This window comes from Papio anubis, chromosome 18, assembly GCF_008728515.1.
Source record: "Papio anubis isolate 15944 chromosome 18, Panubis1.0, whole genome shotgun sequence".
In the NCBI taxonomy this organism is placed as follows: Eukaryota; Metazoa; Chordata; class Mammalia; order Primates; family Cercopithecidae; genus Papio; species Papio anubis.
This window is the reverse complement of record NC_044993.1, coordinates 29,354,194-29,379,936: the sequence shown is the minus strand read 5'-3', so window position 1 is coordinate 29,379,936 and position 25,743 is coordinate 29,354,194. Positions and strand designations below refer to the sequence as shown.

Sequence of the window (25,743 nt, the reverse complement as noted above, 5' to 3'; positions counted from 1 at the left end):
TAGCACTTTGGGAGGCTGAGGCGGGTGGGTCACCCGAGGTTAGGAGTTCAAGACCAGCCTGGCCAACATGGCAAAACCAAGTCTCTACTAAAAATACAAAAATTAGCTGGGCATGGTGGCGGGTGCCTGTAATCCCAGCTACTAGGGAGGCCGAGGCAAGAGAATTGCTTGAACCTGGGAGGCAGAGGTTGCAATGAGCAGAGATTACACCACTGCACTCCAGCCTTGGCAACAGAGCGAGACTCTTAAAAAAAAAAAAAAAAAAAAGGTCTCTTACTGTCCCAAGACATTCACGGTCAAGCATTTTGTCTTTACCAAGACCCGTTAATGCACTGGGAGCTGTTTATAAAGTTTGTCTAATTCTCTACTGATAATCACATGAACTCACTCCTGAACTGTGATTTTTCTCACTGGGAAGCTACATGCCAGCACATAACATCTTTTCTCACCCACTGATATCTCCAACACTGCAGGGTCTGTTGTATCATATGGTCCAAGCACTAGGCCTGCTTGACACTGGTCTGCCCCTCCTGGAGAGTCATTCCTTGCTTTTGGTCTCACTCAGTGCTAGAAATTTGACCCTGTGAGGTTAAAGCAGGAGTGCAAAATATCAAATATGTTCGCTGCAGAATCTGAATAGCCTTACCGGGTGTTGTGGTTCTTTCTTTGTGGTAGAGGATACAAGATGTGGCAGCTTGCCTCTTACTTTGAAGGGGATATTCTCACACACCTCTGATCACTAGACCCTTAAAAACTTTACTGATGTGGCAGACCCCTAAAGTGCACGTTACAAGTCTGAAAACTGTCTCATATATAGAAACTAGGCAAGGTTTGATTTGTTTAGTTTTTAACGAAGGCAACTACCCTCAGCTCTTTCTGCATCCATTCTTGCTTTCTTTTGATTTTGTATTAAGTATCACCCTGATTGGCTGTCTGTCTACTTGGCTTCTGTAAGTGCTGTGTTTTATTGAACATCTTCACAACTCTGTGTGGATCAAGACCTCTCACCTGCTACTCCCACACTCTCAGTTTTTAAGTCATTTTGAACCCCTGGGTTCCAGAAGGCTTCTATTGATCTGTGGCTCCCACATCCTCATTGCTATGATTAATGAGTAAAATTTTATGATAGCATCTTTTACTCAGTGCTGGCCTGCTTAGAAGATAACCACTATGACACATTGACACAGATTGTCTGGTTGTCTTGACCCTGATTGTCTGTCATCAGAGTATTATGACTTAAGTGAATAGTGTCCTTTTGGCTTTCTCTAGAAGCATGATACTTCTGGCCTTACATAATATAACCACTGTAGCATCCTTACTTACCTGAACTTTTTACTTCCTTTTTTAAGCATCTGTCACGGTAATTTAGATATTTCAATTTGGTCCAGAGTAGGTCATCACTTTCCCCTAGCTTCTAGAAGCTAAGCTAGCTGCAAATTTTCTCCATTCCTTAGGAGTTTGCCAGAGTTTTAAATTCCTTATCTCAAGAGAGTAGCTCCAACCCGATGCTTCTTTCTTATCAAGGCCTATGTTCCAGATCCATTGATCAAATGTCATCAACATTCAGTCTGGTATGTGCTGGCAAATTCTTGTGGGTCCTTTGAAGTATTCTGGTACTTCAAAGTATTGTCTCTATTGTCAGGCTTAGTGTATCCGTGGCTGGGTTATTGGCTTAACAGGCATAAGTGGAGCTGGAACAGATCTGGGTGAGTATCTGCGCTGCCTTGTGGCAGACAAACCTGTGCAGTCTATCCTCATACAGGGGAGTGTTAGCTCTTTCTAGTGAGGGGTACATGGATTCTGCTGGCCCTAAACGTTAAGATCTATCTGGAGAACAAACATCTTTGGAGCACTCACCTATATGCTCCCATCTGTATTTGTCAGGGTCCAAGGTTTTCCCAACAAAGCCCTTGGCCATGGCCTAGCTGACTTAACTCAATCACCTTTGAAGTTTGATGACAATGACTGTACTTTTCTAAATTTGGTTCTCAGGTTTTATACTTTCCTACTGTAAGATATAAGGGCCTCTTTCTATACTACCAACTTTCTAACTTACTCATTTTCAGGCTTAGTATTTTATTTATTATTTAGATCTTATGTAAATCATTTAGCATTTTTTCTTCAATTTCTAAGTAGCTGTGAATTTTACCTTTTTGTTGTACACATGTAATATAACTGAATCAGGTTTAGCTAACATGCCTGATTTAATACAAATCCCTTAAATCTTATGGAGTTTTTCTGTATTCCTTAGTATATGATTAATTTTATAGTATATACCTACCTGCACAGGGAAGATAATATAATATATCACCTACTTTTTGGGTGCATAACTATAATTGCCTTAGTTTATGCTTATTATCTCTGAAATTTATATGTATCTGTCCTTTCTGACATTTTGATTTCTTCAACTTTTATTATAGATGAAAGGATACACATACAGATTTGTTACACAGATAAATTGTATGACACTGAGGCTTAGAGTCCCAACTATCCCATCACACAGGCTATAAGTATAGTCCCCAACAAGTGGTTCTATGCATCCCTCCCAGTTCGTCCCCCATCTAATGAGCCACTCTGTATCTATTGTTCTCATCTTTGCAATCATGTGTATTCAATGTTTAGTTCCCACTTATAAGTGAGAACATTTCATTTTCTCTTTTTGCATTAGGTCACACGGGGTAATGTCCTTCAGCTCCATCCATGTTTCATGATTCTGTTATTTTTTATGGCTGTTTAGTATCCCGTGGTGTATATGTACCACATTTTCTTTATCCAACGTACTGCTGATAGACACTTAGCTTGATTCCAGGTTCTTGCTATTGTGACTAGCACTGCAATGAACATATGAGTACATGGGTCTTTATGATAGAATAAATTATTTTCTTTTGGGTACATACCCAGTAGTGGGATTGCTGAGTCGAAAAGTAGTCCTATTTTACATTCTTTGAGAAATCTCCAAACTGCTTTTCACAGTGGCTAGACTAATTTACATTACAAGCAATCGTGTATAAATGTTCCTTTTTCTCTGCAACCTTGCCAACATCCATTATTTTTTGACATTTTAATAATTGCCATTCTGACTGGTATGAGATGGTATCTCATTGCGTTTTAATTTGCATTTCTCTGATGACTAAATGATATTGAGAATTTTTTCATATATTTGTTGGCCACTTGAATGTCTCCTTTTGAGAAGTGCCTTTTCATGTATTTTGCCTATTTTTTAGTTGGAATGTTTGGTTTTTGTTTGTTGATTTAAGCTTCTTATAGGTTCTGGATATTTGACCTTTGTCAGATGCATAGCTTGCAAATATTTTCTCCACTATTCTGTAGGCTGTTTTTTGCTCTGTTGGAAATTTCTTTTGCTCTGTGGAAGTTATTCATTTTAAGTAAGTTCCATTTTCTTTTTCTCAATTTTTGTTTTTGTTGCAATTGCTTTTGGTGACTTAGCCATAAATTCTTTGCCAAAGCTGACATCAACATGCATATTTCCTAGATTTTCTTCTAGGATTTTTATAATTTGAGGTCTTAAATTTAAATCTTTTATCTATCTTGAGTTAATTTTCATATAGAGTAAGAGGTAGGGATCTTGTTTCATTCTTCTGCATGTAGATAACCAGTTATCCCAGCATCATTTATTGAATAGGGAGCCCTTTCCCTATTGTTTATTTTTGTTGATTTTGTCATAGATCAGATGGTTGTAGGTGTGTGGATTTATTTCTGTGTTCAGTATTCTTTCCCACTCATCTATATGTCTAGTTTTGTACCATTACCATGCCGTTTTGATTACTGTAGCCTTATAGTATAGTTTGACATCAGGTAATGTGATGCCTCCAACTTTGATCTTTCTGCTTAGTATTGCTTTGGAAATCCAGGCTCTTTTTGGTTCTAAATTAATTTCTAAGTTTAAATTCATGCTCAAGTTCCTGGCGGTGCAGTGGGGCCCCTATGTATTCATGAGGGCAAGGTGCCAGGAGGGATGGGGCAGTGGTAGGGGCTACAACTTCCATGCACACACTTGTATGGCAGCAGCAGTTGCAGTGTGACAGGGCCATAAAATTCTTGATTCTAAGTTAGTTACTTTAATTCTTTTGAAAGAATATTGGTTTGTCTTCTTGCATCCTAGCTAAAGTTGAATATTCTGATTTCAATCTAACTCTTGTTCCTTTGTATATAATCCACTTTTTGTTTTTTTTTCTCTTTGTAAGCTATTCAAATGTTCCCAGTTCTCTTATTCTTTATTGCTATTCAGTCTCTACTATATGTTGTGCAGGTGAATCTACTCTCTGAATCTACTCTCCTTTATCAACATGTAGGAGTTTCAATTAAAAGTATTTTACATTTTTGAAAAAATTTTGAATGTTATATCTCCATTATGGCTTCCAAAATTTACTTCTTTCATTTCCCTCTCTCTCTCTCTCTCTCTCTGAACTCCCTGTTCTCTGAGTGTTATCACTTCTACCTCTATTCTCCATATATCATGTCTCTTTAAATGTATAATACAATATAAATATATTAAAATATATTAATTTATGTATTTTCATTTTGCATTCCAGACGTTTTCTTCTAATTCCTTATTGCATTTATATGTATTACAACCACATTATTATGTTTAATACCTAAACTTTTGCTTAGCTTTTCCCAGGTTTGAAAAATATATATTAATAATAAATTCCCTTATTTCTTTTAGCATATTTTTAGATAAATTCAGAAGTATTTCTCTCTGTATTCTAATATATCTGTCTGTGATGGAATCGACAATCCAATATGTTTTTCTTTTCCTTTGAAATGATTACGTTTTTCAAATGCCCTGTTATTCTAGTCTGTGGCTTTATTTTCTACTGGAATATCAAATATTTTTTAAAACAACAACTGGCTACATTGCTCATCTATTACTCCTCACGATACTTTAACAAGAGCTCTCTGAATCATTATATTAATATGAGTAGGTATTATTTGTCCTTCAGTATTTTTATTTCACCATCCTCCCACAGCCATGCCTTCTTGTCTCCTATCCCAGGCCAAAGCCACTACCCCTGCCACATATAATGGTTCAAAATAGCCCCATTAGTTGCTCTAAGGATTTTTCTCAGGCTTTTCTTCTCTTTCTTGGTGTTTCTCTTTCATAGATAATTTATGTTTGATATGGGGAAGAGAGATATAGCAGTTTTACTAGTTCAGCAGATTAGTATAAAATGGAAGGGCAATGGTTCGCAGCCCTTACTATATAGTAACTCATATGTGTAAGTGGGATATATAAACATGTTTTACCAACTTTGGCATTGCCTTTTCATTCTGACTAAGATAAAACACAATCAAGAGGTTAGCATTTTAAGATATTTAGCTGATGTCAACTCTTTTCTCTGAGGGCAGGACATTTAAGCAGAGACCACAGTGAAATAAAGGCATAAACTAGTTAAAGTTCTAGTAAAAAACAAAACAAAACAAAACAAAATAGTCTAAATGAATGAATCTGAAAGTTCAAACCCCTGAAGTAGAATGATCTTGTTGTTTTGGAAGAAAACAGAAGGGCCAGTATATGGCTAGAATAGATTAAGTGGGAATAGTGGTATATAGAAAGGGTGGAAGACAGATAACAGTCAGATTGCACAGGGGAGGGATTCACAAACTTTTTCTGTAAATGTCCAGACAGCAAATATTTTAGGCTTTGTAGGCCATATGGTTTCCACTGCAATTACTCACCTCTCCTGTAATAGCATGAAAACAGTCATAGACAAAACTGAAACACATGAGTGTAGCTATGTTCCAATAAAACTTCATTTACAAAAAAAGTCAATGGGCACATGAAATAAAAGGCAAAATAGATAGATTGGGCTAAATCAAAATTTAAAAGTTCTGTGCATCAAAGAACACAATCAACAGACTATAAAGGCAACCTATCAAATGGGAAAATACCTGCACATCATATATCTGATAAGTGGGTTAACATTAATAATATTTAGGAACTCCTACAAGTCAGCAGCAACAAAAATCAATCCAATTAAAAAATGGGAAAGGACATGAATAGACATTTCCCTTAGGAAGATATACAATGGCCAACAAGCATATGAATTGATGCTCAACATCACTAATCATTAGGGAAATGTAAATCAAAACCACAATGAAATACAGACTCATACCCATGAGGTTCTGGATTATAAAAAAGGAAAGAAAAGAAGTATTGGCTAGTATGTGGAGAAATTAGAATCTTTGTGTACTCTTGATGGAAATGTAAAATGATGAAACTGCTATGGTAAGCATCAGGGCAATTCCTCAAAAAATTAAAAATAAAATTACCATATGATCTAGCAATTCTAGATATATACTCAAAAGAATTGAAAGCAGGGTCTCAGATATTTGTGCAATCACATTAATACATCACATTAATACCAGGATTATTTACAATAACCAAGGGGTTGAAGCAATCTAAATGTCCACCGCTGGAAATGGGGTATTACTCAACCTTAAAAAAGAAGAAAATTCTGATACATGTCACAACAAGAGTGAACCTCTAGGACATCATGCTATTAAAATAAGTCAGTCACAAAAATACAGGCACTGTATAATTCCATTTATATAAAGTAACTAGAATAGTCAAATTTTTAAATACAGTAAAGAGAATGATGTTTTCCAGGATCTGGTGGGAGAAGGAACTAAGAGATGTTTAATGGGTTTAGAGTTTCACTTTTACAAGATGAAAGCATTCTGGAGATTGGATTCATGACAATATAAATGTACTTAGCACTACTGTACCATACACTAAAAAATAGATAACAAGGTATAGTTTATGTTATATGTGTTTTACCACAATTACAAAAATGAACATAGGCAACAGGCTGGATTTGGCTTATTGGTCATAATTTGCTGACTTCTGGTGTAGGGCTTCGTAAGTCGTAATAGGGAATGTGGATTTTATTGTAAGTGTAAGGAAAAAAAAAGATTATAGGATGATTTCAGCACAGGAATTGCAAGATGTAAGTGCCGCTTGTAAAAAATCTTTCTGATTATTCTGAGAAGAAGAGAGTGTAATAAAAAATGTGGAAAAATTGAGTAACATTTCTGTACATTAAAAACAAACTTTTCAAAAAAGAAACAAGGAAAACAACCCTATTTACAATAACTATAAAAAATAAAATACCAGGAATAAATTTAACCAAGGTGGTGAAAGAGCTGTACACTGAAAACTATAAGACATTAATGAAAGAAATCGAAGAAGACTCAAATAAATGGAAAGGTATCCTGTGTTCATGAATTGGAAGAATAAATATTGTTAAAATGACTGTACAAACCAAAGTGATCTATAAATTCAATGCAAAAGCTATCAAAACTTCAATTTTTTTCATAGAAAAATAAATCTTAAAATTTAATGTGGAACCACAAAAATCTTGAAATGGCTAAGACAGCTATAAACAAACAAACAAAATAAAACAAAGCTAGAGGCATCACACTACCTGATTTTGAACTATATTACAAAAAATCGATAATTCAAACAGCATGGTATTGGCATAAAAATAGACTGATTGGCCAATGGAACAGAATAGAGTGCCCAGAAATGAACCCATGTATGTATGGTCAATTGCTTTTTCACAAAGGTGCCAAAAATACACAATGAGAAATTAATAGTCTCTTCAATAAATAATGTTGGGAAAAATGGATGTCCATATGCAGAAGAAGGAGATTGTACCTTTAACTCACACTATATGCAAAAATCAACTGAAAATTGATTAAAGACTTAAACATAAAACCTGAAACTATAAAACTACTGAAAAAAATATTCAGAATAAAATACTGTATTGGTTTGAATAATTTTTTGTATTTGACCCCCAAATCTCAGGGTCAAATGGGATTGCAAATGGGATTTCATCAAAAATAAAAGCCCATGTAAAAGAAAAGAAATGATTAGCAGAATGAAGTGGCAAATTTTAAGCTTCAGAGAAAATACGTGAAGCCATACATTTAAAATGGGCAAAGGACCTGAATAGACATTTCTCAAAAGAAGAAATACAAATGGCCAGCAGATATATTTTTTAAAATGTTCAACATCACTAATCATTAGGAAAATGCAAATTAAAACCATAATGGTATATCACCTCACGCTTGTCAGAATGGCTATTATCAAAAAGGCAAACTGTAAGAGATGTTAGTCAGGACATGCAGAAAAGGGAGCCCTTATACATTTTTTGTAGGAATGTAAATTAGTGAAACCAAATGGAAAATTGTATAAAAGTTCCTTGAAAATTGAAAATGGAATTACCATGTGATCCAGCAATCCCACTTCTGGGTATTTACCTTCAAAAATTTGAATAATATATCAAAGGATGTCTTCACTCCTGTGTTCATTGCAGCACTCTTCACAACAGCCAAATTATAGACTTAACAACCTGATTGTCCATCAGTGGAAGGGTGAGTAAATGAAATGGAGTATGTGTACACAATGGAGTACTATTTATCCTTTAAAAAGGAAGAAAAAACCTTTTTTTGTGATAATACAGGTGAAACTAGAGAACATTATGGTAAGTAAAATAAGCCAGGCTCAGAAAAACAAATGATATATGTTCTCACGTATATGTGGAATCTAAAACAATTGAACTCAAAGAAACAGAGAGTAGAATGGTGGTTACCAGAGTCTGGGAGTGGGGGGAGGAAATGGAAAGGTGATCGTCAAAGAGTAAAAGTTCTAAATGAGGCAGGTGGAATATATTTAGAAAAATTTTGTAATATATTAAACAGTGTGGTTAATACAGTAAATAATAATACTTTGTACATTTCAAAATCACTGAGAGTAAATTTCAAATGTTATTACCACAAAAAAGATAAGCATTGAGGTGATGGATATGTTAATTAGCATGATTTCATTAATTCACAATGTATTCATGAAGTATAGTGTCACTTTGTACCCTACAAATACAACTATGGAAGGAGAGAAATCAGAAAACTATTGGAAAAGTTCAGGTGAGACAGGCTAGTAATCGAAAAATGTTAAAATGTAAGAGTGAAGTTATGTTTTTAAAATAATGCATATAGAACATGCTTATGGGTTATATATAAAGAAAGAAAAAGAGAATCAATAATTAATTTCTGGATTTTGGTCAGAAGAAGCCAGTGAATTATGGAATTATTTGAGTTCAAGAAATATGCAGAATGAACAGATTGGAAAGAAAATCAAGGGTTCATCTTGTGTATGCTAAGTGAATGTCAATTTTATATACAGAAGGAGATGTCCAAGGCATGAGCTGGCACATGTCATTTTTGAACTCAGGGAAAAGTGAAAGCTAAAGGTATACACACACATAGACACACACACACACACACACACACACACACACAGGTGGGTGGGAGGAAAGAGTTGGCAGCATATATTTATGTTTTTCAAGTCATGTGATTGAGAAGAAGAGGAGTCTCCAGGAAAGAAGCAGTGAATAAGATAGAAGGATGATCGAAAAAAATTGCAGTGTCCTGGAAATAAAGTGAATAAATGATTCTTTGCTTGCAACACCAGTTAAATGATGAAGAGATGCCAAGTAAGATGTGAACTGATAAGCTATCAATGAGTTTGCAAAATGATAGTCATTGAAAGCAATATTGCTGAGGTCTTCAGTGGATTGATGGGGCGAAGTAGAAAGCTTAATAGGGTTGGCTAAAGAGAAAATGCAAAGATAAAATGTTGAAACACAACATACAGATGTCTGTGATGATATTTTAAGGCTAATATTGACATATTATCCTTTTCATAATTTCGTAGTTTACTGAGTTATAATTTACATACAAGAAAATGCATCTTTTTTGGTATGCAGTTGTATGCATGGGCAAATATGGACAGTCATGTAATTACCAGCAATCAAGGTATAGAACTGGTCTATCATGCCTCCAAATTTCAACATGCTTCTTTTCGTCAAGGTAGTGCTGGTAATGTCAAAATTACTAAGTCTCCGGCAGGCGCAGTGGCTCATGCCTATAATTCCAGCACTTTGGGAGGCCAATGCGGGTGGATCACTTGAGGTCAGGAGTTTGAGACCAGCCTGGCCAACATGGCAAAACCCTGTCTTTACTAAAAATACAAAAATTAGTTGGGCATGGTGGCGGGTGCTTATAATCCCAGCTACTTGGGAGGCTGAGGTAGAAGGATAACTTGAACCTGGGAGGTGGAGGTTGCAGTGAGCCGAGATAGTGCCACTGCACTCCAGCCTGGGAGACAGAGCAATACTCCATCCCCCACCACCAAAAAAACTTCACTAAGTCTCTAGTTTTAATGTAACGTATCTCATAATAAACATTATATTACAGAAATTCAACCAGAAATTAACCTTGTTAATCATTGAATTGCGTTGTGAACACTACATAATGCAATTTTTTTTTTTAATGTATATAAAAGTAGACTGTGAATAAACCAAGACAGAAACTTAACAGTAAATGACTGGAGAATCATTTAAATGAGTAGCTCAAAAAGTCCCTAACTATGCTGTTAAAAAGTGGAGGCAAATAATTTATGGGAAGAAATTCTTTTAAATAATTATTCAGAGACTCTTTCATGTACAGTTTAATGAAACTTAGGAATCTTTTTTTGGTCATTTGTTAGTGATGCATGGATATAAAATTGGAAGGTATTAAATGATAGACTGAAGGAAAAGTATGTGTTGTATTCACACTTTGTTTTACTATTTGTTGTACTCTAGAAGCATATAAGAAATTGTTTAACACATTGCTTTGTGTAAGTATCACAAAGCTGGAATATGGAAGATGATCTGGGAAATTGTTTGAAATATCTAAAGGTAATAAAAGGTGCTCAGCATTCAGAATCCCTAAAATAACTTCTACCTCCCTTTAAACAGTCTGCCTCCCCCGAAGAAGAGTAGAAAGAACAAAGGACTGATGTTTGGCCATTTTTATAGTGGCGAACTGCATAAACCCACAAGTATATGCATTGTTCACATTTATTTTAAAAAAGAATAAATGAAAAATGTGCCCTATTTAATCATCCACTCTGGAAAACACAATGACAAGTTCTTCTGGTGCTGATTTCAGATAGAATCCAAGTGCACATTCCTGCTCAGTAAAGAATTTAATGCTTTCACACCACTTTTCTGTGCAAAAAAGCTGACAGTGGAATGAGCACGATTTTAATAATATCCTCCGAATGAAAATGAATGTCAAAAATAATGATGGGAGAGGGTTTCAAAGCTTGGAAGCCCAATTTTAGTGAGAGGAAAACAGCATTTCTAATAAATCTTTGTATTATTTATTTCAAAGTACCTCAGGCAGGCTCTTTGTATAAAAATTGAGGCTAAAGATTTAAGGGTCGGTTTCAATAATTCTTAGAAATGAGTGAATTAATATCTGTTTTCTACTCTAATGTGGAAATAAATCATAAAAATTAAAACTTTCCAGAATCCTTCTTTTCATTCTGTATCAAATTTAGTACCTTCCTGCCACCTCCATGCCTCCCAATACACTGTCATAAGCCTTTTACCAACAATCCACTTGCGTCTTTCAAAAAATTGTCCTTTGAAGCTATTACTTACATCATAGAGTGCAAAGAAATACAAGCATTAGAAGATGAAGAGGGGGCAGTATAAAAATAACAAATTATAGTACGTGAGCACATTCAACTGCATAGTAATCGGAAGCATATAGGTCAACTAGTTGAGAAACAAAAAACTGGAACCATACATTTCAATGGCATCATAAACTCACATTATATTTTTCCATAAAATAATAAGGCTGGGCGCGGTGGCTCATGTCTGTAATCCCAGTGCTTTGGGAGGCCGAGGCGGGCAGATCACGAGGTCAGGAGCTCAAGACCAACCCAGCCAACATGTGAAACCCTGTCTCTACTAAAAATACAAAAAATTAGCTGAGTGTGGTAGCAGGCACCTATAATCCCAGCTACTCAGGGGGCTAAGGCAGGAGAATTGCTTGAACCTGGGAGGTGGAGGTTGCAGTGAGCTGAGATCGTACCACTGCACTCCAGCCTGGGTGAGAGAGCTAAACTCCATGTCAAATAATAATAATAATAATAATAACAACCTAGGCAGTTTGTGGTTCTATAAAGAAGGGGTGAAATGAAGAGAACCAAGCACTGAGTATGACGGATTTCTAGAATTCTTACGTTCCACCCTTCAAAAGTTGTGCCATTGAAGATACAGGTACCATTTATTTATTGTATTTATTTTCAGCTTATAATTTCATGATTATTACTTCTTATTTCTTATTACACCTATATTAAAATATAGGAAATAATATACCAACTGTTATCCAAATACTACCTAAAATAAACTTGTGGCCTTCCTGATAAATGTACCACTTGTTGGAAAACACAGAGATAGATAAGCTTGTGACTATTTTTCCCCGTTTAGTCATTATAGAATTAAGATTTGTTATGTATAAAATCCTTCACTAGGCATTGGAAAATAAAGGTTAATTGGACGTTGTCTTAGTTCTTGTGGCACTCAAGATCCAGTAGGAAAAAAAAAAAAGAAAAGAAACTTTATCAGTTTAGGTTGGATCATTCCTATGATCCCTTCCAACACCAATTCTATGATGTTCTGCTTCAAAGAAGCAAGTTGGAAGCCAGGCTTACAAAATACGTAGTCCTTTGACGTTTTAGATATCTCTAGAAGGACTAGATATTTCATCTGATATTTCATCTGATATTCAAGATCTTGAAAGAGCAATTTAAGGGAAAAAAAACTTCTTCCCAGAACGTATTATAAATCTATTAGATCTATAGAAATAAAAGGTCACTGAGTTAAGTGAGCCAGGCAGTTTATATCCAAGAACAATATTTGTAGTTATGAATGTAATGAAATCTTTTGCTTCAAGAATTTATTTCCCCAATGTATAGTTGGCTAAATAATTGGCCCTGGGAACGCAGACAAGCTTTCTTATTTCTCAAAAGCAATATTGGCCAGTGCTCATTTGAACGCACGTGACTTTTTGTGGGATGGCACATGCCACATCCCTGTGAAGCAAATTGAGCTTGTGGTAGTTGTCTGCAAGTGGCAGAGACATGGGAAATATTCTGTCACTCAGCATCAATTTAGAATTTAATACCAACTATTCTTGTCAAAAACTCCTAGTACATGAGTCCTAACATGGACAGGGCTTGAATTCTGATGTCACTACCAAATTACTCAGTTTAAGACAAAGGAGATTCAGATATTTAAGCCCTGATGCCTACTGTGGCTTGAATTTAGAGATATGCTTTCTATATTCTGAAAAATTGCCTTTGAAAAGTAGTTTCTCTAAATTTATGTTTAAGATACTGGAAGTAATTTAGTATTTTGGTTCTGTTAACCTCCTTTGAAACCACAAATCTGAATTAATTTCAAGTGCTCTTACAAAGGCAAAGTCAAATGAGTGCTTTCTTGAGAAAAGTTTTTAGTATAATAGTAGATGGTGTTATCATTATCAGAAGAGAGAATTTTCTGTCTCATTTGTCAACTTCACATCGCAAACCCCCAGAAGAGTTGTCCTCAAAACAAAATAATTGCCCTTGTTGTTTCTTCTTACAGAGTTTTCCCCACATCGTTAATGGTATGGGAATTAGGAGCAGGTCATGTGACTCACATGGCTCACCATATAATTCCTTCTGGAGAGCAGGTAAGTTCCCGGTCAAAGAATTCAGGGACACTTGCCTAGACTATTTTTTAGGAAGCAATAACTCTGAAGAGTAAGAGAGATGTATTTGAAATTACTGTAGCCCTATATCTAAGAAAGCTATATAACAGGGTGAAAAATCAGTTAAGGAGAAGGAGACAGAGAAGAAAGACAAGGATTGACGGGGAGGATGAGGAAGAGGAGAAGGAGGAGAAGAAATAGAAGGTGGAGGAGGAGAGCAACCCTACAAATAAAAAAACTACATCTTTCTATTTTGTTCTATGTTGGAATTATTGTGGACATAAGAAACAAAGAATTGAGGAGAAAAGCCTGAGTTGTTAAGGGGGAAAACAAATAACTTTGCAATGAAATAAATTCAGGTTTGAATTTTCTTAGCCATTGGAATTTAGCCAAGGTGGTTAACTTATCTGTGCTAAGCTTTCTAATTTGAAAAGATGAAAATAATATTTGGCATATTTTGGTTGATAAATTCCTAATAAAGTGTTTGGTATCTACTAAGCGCTTGAAAGGAATCTCTATAATCAATAATACCATTATCTATGGCACATAGAGATCATACAGTCACGCCTTAGGCATGAACAGATATTCCTGTATGATGAAACTTGCAGGAATGATGCTCCCAAAGAGAAAAGTGGAGTTCATACTCTTGATGAGCTCTTTACTCCTTACCATCCATTAAAACTCAGGATCAGGCAAAACCTCACAAGAACATGCAGTTTCTTGAATTTATAAAACCTAAACTTTTGATATCTGGGGAAACTATTTACCACCTGATTCAGGAGTTCCCAGAAGCAACATTAAGCAGAGGATCACAACTGCCTGGATACTTTTTGCTCTTGGACAAGTAATCATAACTTGAAAAGATTAGTGGGTCTTGGCACTACATATTTAATCTTGGCTCTTTTTGACTATCACATCACTTTTAGACACTAATTAGTAAAAATTAGCTCTTACTATGGGTATCTTTTTATTTTGGAATGGATATCTGTCTTTCCACTAGCTTTTTTATTTTTCTTGAATACTATTGACCCTGCCCTCAGAAACAAATGAAATCTTTAAACTAGAAGTGAACCTTAAGCTAATCAATATTAGAAGTTCTCAAGTTTTTAAAAAAATAAATCAATATCTCCAATAAAAGTCTCAAGCAGATGACTAATACATAAAATAGATGAAGGTAAACTTGCTTTGTTTGAAGCAGGATGAGTTTGGTGTTCTATTCACATATCCTTTCTTCACTGCTCAAAAGTTATTTTCATTGGTCTTATAAGCTGCCATTGCATGGAACACAGCTGTACAGAGAATTGTGGCCCTGAGTTTTGGATTACGTGAAGGTTGTCAGGCGGAGGTCATTAAGGGGAAGGTTGGAAATGAGAATGTTACATAAACTTCATGCTGTTTGCAAGCAGTTGCAGTTTGTCTGTCCAGTCCACTGCCACTGGACCATATGTAAGGTGGATATGTTGTCTAGCCGACCACCAGTGGATTGTAGGAAAGCAGATATCATGTCTATCCCACCACCACTGGACCAAGTCTGTACATCAGGTGGTTCTCCTGTCCAGCCCGCCACCACTGGACTCTCCCCTGTATGTGAGCCCCTAATAAAATGCCATGTCTCCAAATAAATTTCATTTTTATTTTTTAATAAAATCATGAATGTTTTCTCTAAAGAATTATTTACACCTCAGTTCATGCATCTCCATGGAGGTTATCAGGCATGTTTCCTCTTCTGTCTCATCATCATGACAACCTAGACTGACCTGTCATATTACACTGTCCCTCTTGCCTGTTGGAATGACAGCAAGACATATCTTATCTTTACTGTGATTTGGTTATATGGATGCTAGAGAGGGCATGATCACACTTCATTGAAATCAAAAGTCGAGCTAGGTGTGGTGGTACATGCCTGTAGTCCCAGCTACTTAGAAGGCTGAGGCAGGAGAATTGCTTGAGCCCAGGAGTTCGAGGCTGCAGTGAGCTATGGTCATGCCACTGCACTCCAGCCTGAGTGACAGAGTGAAATCCTGTCAAAAAAAACCAAAAAAACAAAAAAACAAAAAAAAACCCCAAAACCTAATTATTTTTTAAAATTAATAAAACCAAACATAAAACAAAGTTGTAAGTTGTTAGGCTTAGAGTAGCTTAACATAGCATGATGCTTACTGATAATAAAGTGAGCACACAGAGAGTAAGTAATACAGTCAAGAATCCCAGTGGCGTGATTTTACTACTAGATCCAGGTGGTCCAAGCTGGAGATCCCACTCCCCCGTATGTTTGAGTACTGGTGTATTGTTAGTTACTTAATAGTTTTTAGGTTTATTTTACTTATTGATGTATCCTTCAGTGGTTCTTGAAAGAGACATGAGACCCTCTCCTTCACCTCATTTTCTTCATCATTCTCTGACTTAGACATGGATTTCATTTCATTCTAAAGTAACAGCTTTCTATAATGACTGCATTCCATAAAAACTAGCAAGATTTTCTTTAAAAGTCCATATATGGTAATTTCCAGAAAGAGAAGCTATTTATCTTTCCAAAATATTTGTTGTTCAGGAACTGGAAATGTACACAGTTAACTGGCAATGATGGAGATTAATGCATCATACAAATATAGGAGAATATCGTTACCAGTCATTTCTTCAGATTACACAACATGAATCATGAATCATTTCAAAATTCACTTTGAGTATAATTTCTTAACAAATGCCAAGAAACCAAATGTAGTGTTTTCAAATTAACCTGGATATCAGAATGGAACAATACTACACACACACACACACACACACACACCCTCACAAAATGTGCTCCTCCTTGTTACTCTGTATCTTGTGAAGAGACTATGTGTTTTGCTTTTTCTTTGAACAATGGAAACAAGCAAAGTGTACTAATTAAGAAAGGGATTTACGTATTCCTACATCTTTAAGACTTCAAAATAATTATCACATGGCCATTCAGATCAAACTTGAGTAAATAGTGAGGTTATTAGAAAGGTCATTATCATTTCTTTATTCATTAATTATTGCTTTAAGTGTCTGTGAACTATTTAACATTTCCTAGTACAGGGTAATCTGGTATTTTCTTGATTCTCTGGATTCTAAGTGTCAAAGGCATCTTAATTCATTTGTTGTTCAACATATGTTGATCTTGTGCATACTACGGGCCAGGTTCTCTGTTGGGTATTAAATGATACAACAACAAACACAAAGTCAGATAGGTTCCTGCCCTCGAGAAACTAACTACAGTATTCCAAATTCATTATAAATCTTTTGCATTTAATTATTGAAACTATTCATGTTCTTTAAAAGCTCAAAATATGGAGACAAGGGCAATACTAATAAAATGTTAATGCTATATGATTTATTCATATTACTTTAAAAAAATATTTTCTATGTGCGAGGCACTATATTAGATGTTGGGGATACAGTGACTAGCAAAATAATGCTGCTCTTATGATCTAGTGGGAAAAATTAAATAGTTGAATAATTTCAATATTAGACAGTAGATCAAGAGCTACCTCTGCAAGGTCATATATAGGATATTCTGTCAGCATACCTAACTGAGGTGTGCAATTCAGAGAAGCAGCAGCAGCACATGTGTTGAAGAATGACTCAAAGGCAGCCAGGCAAAGAGTGGTCCAAAGGGGAAAAATGATCAAGATATAGGGGATGAGGCCCCATATTGTAGAAGGTAGCATAGAATACTGGAGATAGAGAACAGTGAAATAAGGATATAGGGATGAGCTATATCCTTATAATCATGAAGGTCTCTGTTAGCTTTCCTAAGATATTTGGAATTGATGAAAAAGGTAAAGGGGAATACTAAAGAGCTTTAAGCCAGGGAATTGTGATCAATTTTTCACCTTAGATACCGGCTGCTGTATGGAAATGGTTTGATATAGAAACTATTCATATGTTGCATAAGATGCACAGAGAGAGAGAGATGCTTTGGAATTATGAGCAGAGTCTTAGAGTAGTAGTTTTAATGCATGCACCCAGACATTCTCCAACTGTGTACCCTTTGTATTATAACATTCTCTAGGTTATTCCTAGGGTATTCCTAGTAGATTAAAAAAGTAGATGTGTAAAGCATTGGAAATCAAAGAAATCCATTTCTTGTTCAAATTCAAATGTTTAACAAACTCTGCCCTACCATTAGCAATTGCTTCAGCAGAGAGTTAAGATGCCTAATGTAATTAAAGCCATAAAAATAAATATTTCAGCAAATAAATATTTAAATGCCAGCCAGTACAAAACTATTAATACTATATAACTCTGAATATTGTTAAGGTGCTATGAGGATGATCTCATTTGATCGTCTCCACAACCCTATGAGATATGACAGTTATTTTTTAAATCACCTGTTGAATAAACTGAAATTCAGAAAGATTAAGTAAATTGGCCAGTCATACAGCTAATGGGCAGAATGGCCAGGATTCAAAACCAGATTGGTTTTATTTTTCCTTTAAAAAAGCAGAAATGAGCTTATGCTTATGAAAACTATGGGACAGAAACTCCTGAAATGCCAGAGTCAATTCCTATATTTTTGCCTTAAGTTTTTGATCTTTGATTTATTTAATAGGAAAAGATATTGGGATGGTTTTTTCCATCTCTCTGTACAGAAAAAATGCAGGAGAGGCAAACCTCCATATGTGAAGCTATGGCAAGGGAGTCTCCCCACCCCGCACTCCAACATAGTCTGTAGATAAAGTAAGTTTGAGAAGCTAGAAAGTGTTTTTTTCCCATTATCTCCCAAACACTGTCATTTGGCTGCATGCAGATTTCACTCTGACTCTGGCAAATGTGTCCCTTTATCTAACAATAAACAATTATATTGAAAAGCAAGATGGGAGAAAAATATATATAGTATCATTATTAAAACTTTGTGATCATCTTATCAACAAAATTGAAGTTAAACCCTTGATTTATTGTATGTTTTATTATGTCTTCACCCCAGGGAAGGTAATTTGACTTTCTTGATGTTGCCTTCTTTTTCTCTCCTTTCAAAGCTATGATTAAGAGCTAATTTATTTAGATCTGTCTGTGATTAGTTGCATGATTCTGCTCCTTGTTGAAATTAATTTTCAGACACTTTAATTGATAGTACCTGTACTATATTTAATGCATTTTGAGGTGCTAGAATAAAAATGTTGCTTGCTGAAATATTTGCATACTCACTCTGCTAGCTAGAACACTGATGTATTATTCTATATCATCTTTTTTTCATGATTTTACGGAGGAAGAAGATTTAAGTCAATTGTTTGGTTTATTTTCATTTATATTGAGAAAAATGAGAACAATTATTTTACAAAATAATACAGTTGTTTTTAAGGACCATAAATGGGCTTTGTGAAGCTTTTGAAATTATGTAAGCACGTGCACGCATGCACATGCCTGCACACACACACAAACACATACACACACTGATTACTGGGAATGTATCATATACGTACTTCAAAAATTTTCAGTGCCTGATGTACTTTTGAATGCTACATGTTTATAAAATCATCTATTTGCTTTAAAAAATACCCACTAAGATAATCGGTGTCTAAATCACAATTCCTAGGATTTGTGTTTTGAGGCTTCTCTAGGATTGAGATCCAAGGTATAATCAGGCTTACACTATACAACAGGGATTTTGCTAGACATATTAACTAGTTGTCTTTTAACCCTCATGAAACCTTTGTGAGGTTGCATAGACATGACTATTTTCAAGATGAAAAGATTGAAAAGTTAAATTGACATATAGGTGCTGGTTGTTAATTACAGCTTTAGCCATGCTCAAACATTTCAGAAGCTTATATATTTTTATAAATATAATAAGGTCTTCTCTGTTATATTCCTGAGTTTTGTTACATTATTTTTTCAGTTAATATCTTCCTGACTTTTTAATTTATTTATTTTCCATGAGAGATTTGTGTTACAAGCAAAATACATATAGATTCAAATCTATCATTCTGTTTTATTCTTGAATATTGTATTGTTAGAAATTATCAGACTTTCTTTGAATTTCCTGGTCTTCTATTTTGTTCCTCTGAGGAAATATGATGTTACTAACTCATCACTCACTGAATTGTATTAAATACCACATTGCATACTTTTGACATTCATCATAATAATCAAGCAACTTGTACCACCTAGTATTTTATCGAACGATCTTTCATATTATAATGTTACAGTCAAATATTGTGTATTTTAAAGTATTTTAAAATCATTCCACTTTGTGACCGAAAGTATCCTGACAGAAATACATAGGGGAAAGTGCAATGCAATTTAAATGTCACATTTATCCCTTGCAGTAAATTCTACATTCAGGCAGTTGTAGTCTCAGGGAGGTTTTTCTCTGTCAGGTATTAGCTCTGTGTTAGTTCATAGCCTAACTTTCACGAAGACTTTCAGAGGCATAGGAAACATATGACTTTAGAATTTGGGCAGTAACAGGCAGACTTTAAAAAATAGCTCTTATTATTATTTACTTAATGTGTTAGAGAGCAACCTCCGTACATTTTTCTTTGGAAGTTGATATTTTCCATCTAGATACTTGCTCCATACTCCAGTGAAAGGATGGGAGCTTTCCTAGATTAGTACACCTTGTGTATCTTTTTCTTAGAAAAATTAGAAATGCTTAAAAAAATAAAACAATGTCTAGCCTAAAGCTGCTCAATAATGTCTAGTTTTATTTTCCTTCCAGACCTCTCCCAGACAGGAAGCTTACATTTCCCTGCCACCTTGAAGTTAGGCATGGTCACCTGAACTTCTTTGCCCAATAAAATGTGAATGTAATGAGATGATGTATTTGACTGCTAGGTGAATGCATTTAATCACTGGTGGTGTCCCTCCTCTCTGTTTCTGGGTTTCTTGTTAATGGAAGCATTACAAGTGGACTTGGAAGTGCAATGCTAAGCCATCACTTAGAGGACAGTTGCTCTAAAGAATCTTCCCACCAACCACCAATTCACTATGAGCAGGAAACAAAGCTTTGTTGTGTTATGTCTTTAAAATTTGGGGTTGGCTGTTAGCTTATCATGACGCAGCGTATCCTTTGTTTTAGGATTCACAATACAATCCCAAGATGATGCTTTACCATTAGACATATAATAAGGGCATCAATATACACTAAATTTTAGTTCAAAAACACTCTCTTTTTACAGATTGTAAATTAATATATAAACATCCTTCTCCTTTTTCCTCAACATTTCATCTGCACTTTTCCCAACACTGTCAGTATTTTCCCTGCTATGTGTGAAGACTTTAGAATATGTAGAATAGTAGAATACGTATATTGAATAAGATAAAATAAAATACTGTTTCAATGTTTAAAATGAGAAGGCATCTGTCCAATTCGCATGGCCCATCCAACTAAGTAAAATAATGCCAAAGTCACTCAATAAATAAATAGTTCGTGGAAACTTTGAATTCATAACTATCTGATCCTAAACTTCACATTATTTGCACTAAAATCATAACCTTTTCCTAGCTAATGAAACCTAGCTCCTAAAGTTGTCATGAGGATTAAATGGGATATCGTGTGCAAAGCAACCAGTCCAGATTCTGGCATCAAGAAATTCTCAATAAATGTTAATTTATCTTCAGAAATACTCAAGATGCCCCTTAAATTTTAATCAGGCACCCTTACATATTAAAATTATCAAATAGCAATCATTATGGTCCTCAGTGATTAGTGTCTTTTCCACAATAGATCATAGTGCTCTTTCCAGACCTTTAAAATTAAATTGCAACTTAATCCGGCTTCCTTTTGTTTCAGCTTGCTGAAATCTGAACCTGTGCCTGAATCTGCATTACAAAATAACTAAAATATGTAGTGGACTTTATTTACATGAGACTGTTTTCTAGTTGAGATCACTCCTTTTGGCATTATGTTGATAAATCATGGAGTAATCTAGTCCCAAATTCCAACTCCATCAGCAAAATCACTTTAAGTAGCCTTGATAAAACACACACACACACACGAGATATATAGTCTGAATTTTTCAACTAGTTATATTTAAATGTACACACATCTTTACTTTTATTGATCTGTACTTTTGATATTGATTTTATCTTTAGGATCTATTTCATTGTCTCCTAAACATGGCATTTTATTTTTTTTTGTTACATCTCCAGGCAAAAATGCCAATTTCATGGTTTATATTAGAGATTGGTTAATGAAATATATATTTCAGGTGAATGATAAGCAAAAAGTTGTGGTGGATTTGACGTCCATTAGGCAACCCAGGCAAAGTTGACATTTTGTTGTTTTTCTTTTGTAATATTGATGCAGTTTTCCCGTGTTAAGCTATTTAGTACACCAAAAGCATATGAATACAGCATATTTAAAAAGCATATTTACTTGTTTTACTTTTCTAGTACTTACTGAATATTTATCACTGAGTTTCTACTTGTAGATTAGGAAATGCATTTACAAACACTCAGAATATTGAAATTTAAAGTGTTTTTAAACAAAATTTTCTCATGCCCTTTCAGTTTGCACAGATGAAACGTAAGATGCAGAAAGAGACTACATGAAAATGTTTGCTTATAGCTTACAACTTGTCATAGCCATATCACTACTTGGGAAGTGGAGTGGAGACAGGTACCTTCAGCCTCTGAGAAGAAATAAGACTTACCCTGTCCTGAACACTTCACATGAATTCTGGACTCTAGCATGACTGAATCTTTCCTCTTCCACTTACTAGCTGTATAAGGAATCTTAAATATTTCTGGAACAAGATAAAACATAAATAGGCAAATCATCACAGAAAACAACTACAAACAAACACACTAAACTAAACGAAATTAGATATATTGCCTTTAAAAATTCACTTAAACTATCTCATTCTTAGTGTCTCATCTTTCCCATGGGGTTGTTGAGAAATCAAATGTGAATGCATTATAAAGGGTAAAACACTTTTCCAATGTAAACCAGACTTGGCATCCAGATGGACACAAGGGAGTTTAAATATGCAAAGTGCAACTTTGGAATATTGAATTGCAGGACATAAGGATAAACTTCTACTCTAAGAATGTGAACTCTGCTGCTAAATTGTCTGGAATTTAATCTCAGCTGCTTGATTTACTAGCTGTAAACTGACCTTGGACATGCTACTTAATCTCCCCGTGTCAAGGATTTTTCACCCTTGAAAAACATGGGATAATAATACTTCTGAATTCACGAATTTATCATAAAATATAAATAAGTTACCTACATAAAAAATAACTAGGAGAGCCAGGCAGCTTTGCAAGTAGTATGCAATGTACAACAAACATAAACTAACCCACTTTGTGTTGTTGCTTCATTGTTATTATTTTCAGACCTCTAGGAACCTCAAGCCACTTTAAGTTCCACATGGATTCTGACTAAAAATTATACAAGAAAATCTTTTCTGCAGGTAGTTGATGATGTGGGTTTGATTTATTGTTCCTTTAGCCACTGCCCATCCTGTATGATGGTAGCATCTCCACATTTTAACTGAGTTTCATCGTCACGTCCATAATTCGCACTCCACATCTTGGGCCCTGGCTAGGCTCTGCTCACAGCTTTCATCAGTTTAACTTCATATATTTTAGACTTTTGGTAATCAGGCCATGTAGCCACTTTTTAATTTAATCTCTAGGAATTTCTCACATTCTGAACAGCTTGGAGCAGGGTATTCTCTGTGACAAGAAGAAGACAGAATTTCAAATGTGAAGAATGTTCTTTTCTTTCCTTGCTCTCACACTGTGGACAGCAACACCCTCTTCTCTCCCTGCCCCCAGCCCATATAGTTATTACAGAATGTGAACGCAATTTTCAAATCAAGATTTAACTAATCTCAATTCCATGCAGTGAAACTCACATCGTGATATATGGCTGAGCAGAAATCCATTTAATTTGTATTAATCCAATACTCTAGTTTGAAAGATCACTCTGTTTGACTATTAACAGTGCTGATAAACTAATAATTATGCACAGGATTGATTAATTAGGTTTGGCTGTTCACAATTTGATTTTACCATTTTAGCTTGACATTTATCGAAGGTTTGTCTGCTGTTAGGCTGATGATTTGGATGATACATGTTAATTGATTTGCATCCATCATTCCCTTTCATTTACTCATATGAACTGTATTTGAAAGCATTGGGTAGTCTATAGTATGCATTCAAGAGGTACTTTGGAAAGCAATCTGCACCCAAATCTTTGCTTTATTGCTATAGATTATTAAGCAGTTCCAACTTATAGACACAAAGAATGACTTGGGATTCCAATTAAAATGAGTTTAAATAGGCTGCAAAAGCTTTCCTCAGCAAAGTGATTTCTGCACTAAAAAGCCAAATTAGTGCATATCACCATTCAGGCAGAGGAACCACCATATTCTACACGCTAAGCTGTAATGTCTAATGTTAAAAAATATAATAGAATTTACATAAAATATTAAGTGAATTGCATATTATATCCCTGCACATCATACCTGTTTAATACATAAAAGTAAAAACATGTTTAGCTTATTATCTTTTGTTAGTACAATATCCATCAGATCATGCTCAATGGTGCTTAAAAGACAAAACTAATATTATCTAAGCCTTAAAATATTCATGTATTCATTCATTCAATAAATCGATTGTTTGTCTATTTATGCATTCATTCAACTACTTGCTGGACTCTGCTAGCCCCTGGTTGGCATTTATTAATTATGTCTTTTCCATCCATTTCCCTTTTCTTCCTTCCCAAAAATGCTCTATATTTTCCGGTCAAGCAATTTTGCACATTTTCATTTCTAGACGTGGATCCTGATTAACAAGCTAATCAAAATTACCATCACTCTGTCCACAGTGATAGGCTCAGACTGAACTTGATGGCCAAAATTCTCAGTAACAATGTAACAGCTATGGGTATCTCTATATCAAATGCCGTAGCACATTCTTTCACAATTCTGGAATTTCCTAGAAATAAACAAGCGAGAGAGAGAGAGAGAGCAAACAAAACTGATTACCGTATTAACAGTTGTTATTAATAAAGGTTAATATTTATCATTTACTTTTGTTTGTGTTTGATTTTGAGACTGAGTCTTGCTCTGTCACCCAGGCTGGAGTGCAGTGGCATGATCTCTGCTCACGACAACCTCCACCTCCGTGTTCAAGCGATTCTCCTGCTTCAGCCTCCTGAGTAGCTGGGATTACATGCACATGCCAACATGCCAGGCTCATTTTTGTATTTGGTAGAGACAGGATTTCGCCATGTTGACCAGGCTGGTCTGGAACTCTTGACCTCAGGAGATCCACCCGCCTTGGCCTCCCAAAGTGCTGGGATTACAGGAGTGAGCCACTGTGCCTGGCCCTTTTCATTTACTTTGTATTAGATATCAACTGAAATAATAAAGTTGTGTGATAGACAACACAAAATCTCAGTAGAATAATAAGCAAGTATTGCTCAGGTATCAGGGATGGTCCTGTAGGCAGCTTCCCTGTTTCTCACTTGGTGTACTCAGATATCTGGAGTTTGGCTAGATGTCAGCTGATTAGAATGGCCTTGATTAGAATGGTAGGAGTGACTCACCTCTAATCTGTGGGTCTCTCATCCTCCTCCTGGGGCCACTGGCTTAGCCCAGGAATGTCCTTCACATGGCAATAGAGAAGGAAAGAGTGAAGAAGCCCAAGGAGCCCTTCTAACCCTCCTTTTGTGTGATGCTTGCTAAGATTCACTTGGCCCAAAGCAAACATGGCTGAACTCAGACTCAGAAAGGGAAGGCACTACAAAGTAGATGGCAAAGTGGATAGAACCAGGATGTGTTGAAGAATTGGGGCCATTATTATCATCTGCAATATATTTAGTTTTTACAAAAGCTACAATACAAAAAAAATGGTTTCTACAGTGGCCTCAACTGCTCCTGTTTTTATTTCTCTATCAGAATCTTACAATTTATTTTCTCCTTTCTCTTTCATGGTTATCATTCTGTACCCTTTAATTTAGCTACCACTGCATATAATCGTTGTACTACTCCTTGGGGCCACTCGAGTACATAGTTTGTGGGGAGAATGATACTTTTCTTGCTTGGACGACTCCTTCCCCTGCAGGAAAATCAAGGTAAAATAGAGAAAAGGACCATATAATAGGATGAAAAGTCTGCATTGTGGAATTATACTTTTTTAATCTTACAG

At 35.4% G+C, this 25,743-nt stretch overlaps 1 long non-coding RNA gene across 2 annotated transcripts; it reads left to right on the top strand.

Moving 5' to 3' along the window:
- The first annotated feature begins 236 nt into the window (after positions 1 to 236).
- Positions 237 to 24,660, top strand: LOC110742044. 2 transcript variants are annotated; one of them, XR_002519273.2, is made up of 3 exons: positions 237 to 1,571; positions 13,509 to 13,596; positions 22,093 to 24,660. It is a non-coding gene; the product is annotated as an uncharacterized LOC110742044 (long non-coding RNA). The 2 variants fall into 2 exon arrangements; XR_002519272.2 differs by having other exon boundaries at positions 237 to 1,706.
- Positions 24,661 to 25,743: the final 1,083 nt, after the last annotated feature.